We start from the raw sequence: 5000 nt of genomic DNA, 5'->3' as shown, positions 1-5000 counted from the left end.
ATTACGAAACATACTAGAAAAAGAAATTATCCCAAACTATTGAACGTGACTCGTACTGGGATAGAATCTCCAAAATATCGGGCCGATGTGCTACCACAACACCAAAGAGGACGATAATTCTTTAATTGTAATTTTTCGTACTGCTTTTGTAGTTATTCATATTAAGAATATGATAAAGAGCGAATTCTAAAGTGTGGAGAATGTGAGTGGAGACATAGCAGTATGGCATTGTTAGATTTCGGAATGATTGTGTTAATAATTTATTGATCACCATAGATTTTTGAAAACATAAATAAAGGAGTTAACGAATCATGAATAATTGAGCATAATATAAATTACAACTTAACTGTATTTCTCATTCAACTTCAAGTTCTTTATCTGCAAAAGGCGGATTGCCCAACACTGCAGATTTTATACAATTATGTGTTGATGTTCTCCGTTATTGTATTATGGAGTTGAAAGATAAATGTTTAATCGTTGACCAAAAATTTGTTGTTGTTTGTAATAGTTAGGACATCCAATGAAATCATTATTGTTGGGACGTGAACATAGACATGTCTTGATAGCGTTACTTGCAACAATATTTTTAAAATTTGAGCATGGACCTTTAAATATGAATTTTTATAAATGGCAATATCTGCAAGCGTGATCTAAGCCCTTTACAAAATCAAAAAGTCGTTGACTCACGGATATGCAATGGGAGCAATATTTTGGACGATTAATTTACCTCAAAAACTTCCAAAAATAACGAGGTTATTTGGAAAAGTTGACCAAAATAGCAGGATAATTATTGAGTTAATCTAGCTAAACTATACGCTCGAGCATTTTGGGAAATATGATAAAGATTTTTCAACAAACAAACCATTAAAACAATATAATCATTACAAACAAAAAGAAACATAACTCAACTTACCTATCTGACCTCCAAAAAAAAATTAATGCAAAAAACAACAAAACTGCCAAATTATCGGTATGCGAATCCTGATAATAATGTCAATAATTTCTCAACAAAAAAAAAAAAAAAAAATACAAATAAAAAAAGAAAAAAAGAAAAGAAAAGAAAATCAAAAGCAACTCAACTTCCTTTTTTTTACAAGAATCAAAAAAATTAAAACAGAAACAAAAGAACAAGAAACGAAAATCAAACAATCAAGACAAAATAAAGAACAAACAAAAAATAAGATTCAATTGAAAAACAAACAGATAGATCATGCGATAAGATGATGACGACACTCAAAGAAGAAATCAAACAAAATACACAGAAAAAAAAATGGTCGCAAAAATGAGAGCAAATTAAGGACAAGATTATAAATTGACATTTGCGTTCGACGTTGTCAGGTTATTTCTGATAGCTTAATCGCACAAGAACTCTTGCCTGATTCTAGTTATAATACCATTTACTTTCACTGCACCTCTATGCAGAGACTACGAATCTGACTCCTATCGCAGTAGAATCGATCGGATTCTTATCGAGTAAATGGAATCGTATTCCTTATTCGTATAGACGCGAACGTTTCTCTACTCACAGTAGAAGAATAGTGATTCTCTATCAAGAACAAAAGACTATTGAGAAACACATTGATTTCCTCATCAAGAAACTACGAAAGGATCTCAATAAGTAAACTACGAAATATTTCTACTTAGTAGAACACATAGGATTCCTATCACAGTAGAACACGAATGGTTCTCATCACTAGTTCCAATCTGATTCCTAACAGTAGAACTACGAATAGTGATTTCTTTTCACGTAAACTAGATAGGATTTCTTTCCCACATGAATAGAATCATTCTCATCAGTAGACTACGAATAGTGATTTCCTCTATTCACAGTAGTACTGTGAATAGTAGATAGCGTTCGTATTCGTTATTCGCAGTATTACTGCAACTAGTAGATATAAATTATTTCATTATTTAGAGTAGTACTGCAAATGCGGTTTCGTTCTGTATTTGTAGTAGTAGCCTACGAGCCTAGAGCTTTATTGTATAGAGGATTGGGCTCAATATATAAATAAACTACAATATTATTATTATTATTATTATTATTATTATTATTATTATTATTATTATTATTATTATTATTATTATTATTATTATTATTATTATTATTATTATTATTATTATTATTATTATTATTATTATTATATTATATATATTATTATATCATCATCATCATCATCATCATCATCATCATCATCATCATCATCATCATCATCATCATCATCATCATCATCGCCATCACCAACATCGTCAAAAAATGAAAAAGTGAATATAAATGGCTTTACAGATCAATAATTTGCCTTGACCTCTTCTTCTTGCTCCTCCTCCTCCTCCTCCTCCTCCTCCTCCTCCTCCTCCTTCTTCTTCTTCCTTTTCTTCTTCTTCTTCTTCTTTCTTCTTCTTCTTCTTTCTTCTTCTTCTTCTTCTTCTTCTTCTTTTCTTCTTCTTCTTCTTCTTCTTCTTCTTCTTCTTCTTCTTCTTCTCTTCTTCTTCTTCTTCTTCTTCTCTTCTTCTTCTTCTTCTTCTTCTTCTTCTTCTTCTTCTTCTTCTTCTTCTTCTTCTTCTTCTTCTTCTTTCTTTCTTCTTCTTCTTCTTCTTCTTCTTCTTCTCTTCTTCTTCTTCTTCTTCTTCTTCTTCTTCTTCTTCTTCTTCTTCTTCTTCTTCTTCTTCTCTTCTTCTTCTTCTTCTTCTTTTCTTCTTCTTCTTCAAAGTTACCGCAGTTTCATCCAAATGAATCCCATCTCCATGCACTCGTCGAGCACATGTTCTCATTCCAGTCTCAACGTCCCTTAATTATTAACAATCAGAGTTTGGCCGTCCCTTTCCTCTTCCGCTATGAGCAATACATCCTCCACGATCCTCTTCCTTTACTCGAACTTCAATCTATTTCACTTATTGATAATTTCACTCAGTCACTCGATTCGTATCCTTATTTTGTCCACAAGGACTTTCACATCTCATCGCTCAATTTTTCTGTTCTTTCGTGTTGCTCAAGACATGTGTACACGTTAATTTTCCTACTTGCGAATTCTTGTCACAACTCATCCTCTCATTTCAGCCGTTGTACTTTCTACCCTTCATTGCCATTCTTGTACGTGTTCTATCTTGATGTTTGTCTGTACTCTCTCAACAGTTATGACTGCCTCTTGCGATCACAAATACCTCTACTTATCCTTACCCTCTTCACACCACCAGTCCTTTCCGCCTCCTTGTATCATCAAAGTACTCATCGAATACATCGTCCTGCCCTCGACGATGTTTAGAACCTTATATTGCAAAATGGCTGAGCAGATACCTGGTGTAATACAACTCTTACATTAAATCGATCAGTTGATCCAACAGCTGTCCTTACCACTGTTTTGTTTCCTTTGTAAACATCTTGGACAATTTTGATATATTTCTCCTTTGATCCTAGATAGTACCACATTTCTTCTCTTGGTACCCTACCAAAAAAAAATTGCCATTACCATGATCCACAATTTCTTCAAAGCCCTGAATATAGGTTCTACAGAACTAAACTTTCCTTTCCAACAAGATTTATTGAGTCAAAGAGGGGAATACAGTTCTGTAGCTGGAGACAACAATTGTAATTCTACGAATATTTCGTAGTACTAGGCAGCTGTGGTTACATATATTATGTTAGAATTAAAGGCAGATATAAACTCACCATTAAGCTGAAAACTTTCATGTTGAACTCTTGTCGTAAATCAGGATATGGCACGTCTTCAGTCGTTTCCGTATTTTAAATGATAGGTTCAACCACAAATCTCCTCCCCTCTCCTCCTCCTCGAATTACAATATGACACGTCATTTATTGAATGATTGAGTTTTGTACCCACCCTTCCTATTTCCCTCCCTCCATCTGCGTTCCTAAACAAATGGCAGGTCGCCCATTGGTTGATTCTGTTTAGGGTCCTGTCCTCCCCCTCATTTCAATTATGATCTAATCAGACCCAGCTGGGTTATTCTAATCAAAAACTAATTCGTTTACAGCTTGAACTAACATGGTCATAGATAGAGCCCATTATTACAATAAATTAAACTACACCAAAAAATATAATTGAATAAAGTGCTCAAAACGTTATCACATCGAATTGGATCTAAAGCTTGATAATGAATTTGTCATTTTACTTGTAAAATTCGATTGAAAATAAAGGATTGAAAACGCTTGTATTCTAAAAGTGTTAAACTGCACAAATTCGTTCATTCTGATTTGTAGAAAAATGTCTTTATCTAGCGCATTTTCACATACTATCAAATCGATTCCACTATTTTCATTTTCATTTACCTTTTTTTGTGCGGTCCAGTGGTATGACACTTGCTTTCGGATCGGAAAGTCCTGTGTTTGAGTCTCGCTCGGCGCATAGTTGAGTCCCGGGAGAAGGATCTTTACTCATATTCTCTCGTCGATCTAAGGTGTAAAGAGTACCTGGCCGTTAACAGCGTTGTCTCTGTCCGACAAAATTGTAACAGCGCCGAACATGCGTCATGTCACGTTCTAAATGTTAAATGTTGCTTATGATTTTGAGCATATTTAGTGGATATAGCTGCTCTCTCTCTCCATCCATGTTGTTAATTGTTTCCATTGGTCAAGGTCCTGGGCCAGAGTTTTGAGGCTGTCAAGATCATGTTGTGACTTTAGTACGGAGGGCACTGTAGTATTTCTTAATTCTTCAAGGATTAATCCGGCCTCATCTGAATCCAGAAATTTCGGATATGTAGAGAGATCCAGGTTCAGGGTAGTTGCTATTGATGTTGGTGGTTTTCATCAAGACAATAAAATATAAATCAGTTGCAAAATTACAAGGAAACGTTAGGGTTGGGGCATGATCATCCCACAAAAAATGTAATATTAATAGATTTAGTTGATCCCCGACCCACATCATCCTTCCCTAAGGTGAAAGGTTATATTTGAACAGCTTCTAATTAGTTATAAACTGTATAATCTACAAACTAAATCACTTTCCTTTGATAACATTTTGTCTGTAAAGTTATCTGATGGA

At 34.2% G+C, this 5000-nt stretch overlaps 1 protein-coding gene across 1 annotated transcript in view; it reads right to left on the bottom strand.

Moving 5' to 3' along the window:
• The window catches only part of LOC144960391 (uncharacterized), a 128895-nt gene that overhangs the window by 40946 nt on the left and 82949 nt on the right, over positions 1 to 5000 (bottom strand). The gene's annotated exons all lie outside the window — the stretch shown is intronic.

Source organism: Berghia stephanieae, chromosome 15 (assembly GCF_034508935.2).
Source record: "Berghia stephanieae isolate SIO BIC M18660-M18661 chromosome 15, UCSD_Bste_1.3, whole genome shotgun sequence".
In the NCBI taxonomy this organism is placed as follows: domain Eukaryota; kingdom Metazoa; phylum Mollusca; class Gastropoda; order Nudibranchia; family Aeolidiidae; genus Berghia; species Berghia stephanieae.
The sequence above is the reverse complement of the archived record's forward strand: the minus strand, read 5'-3'. Positions and strand labels throughout refer to the sequence as shown.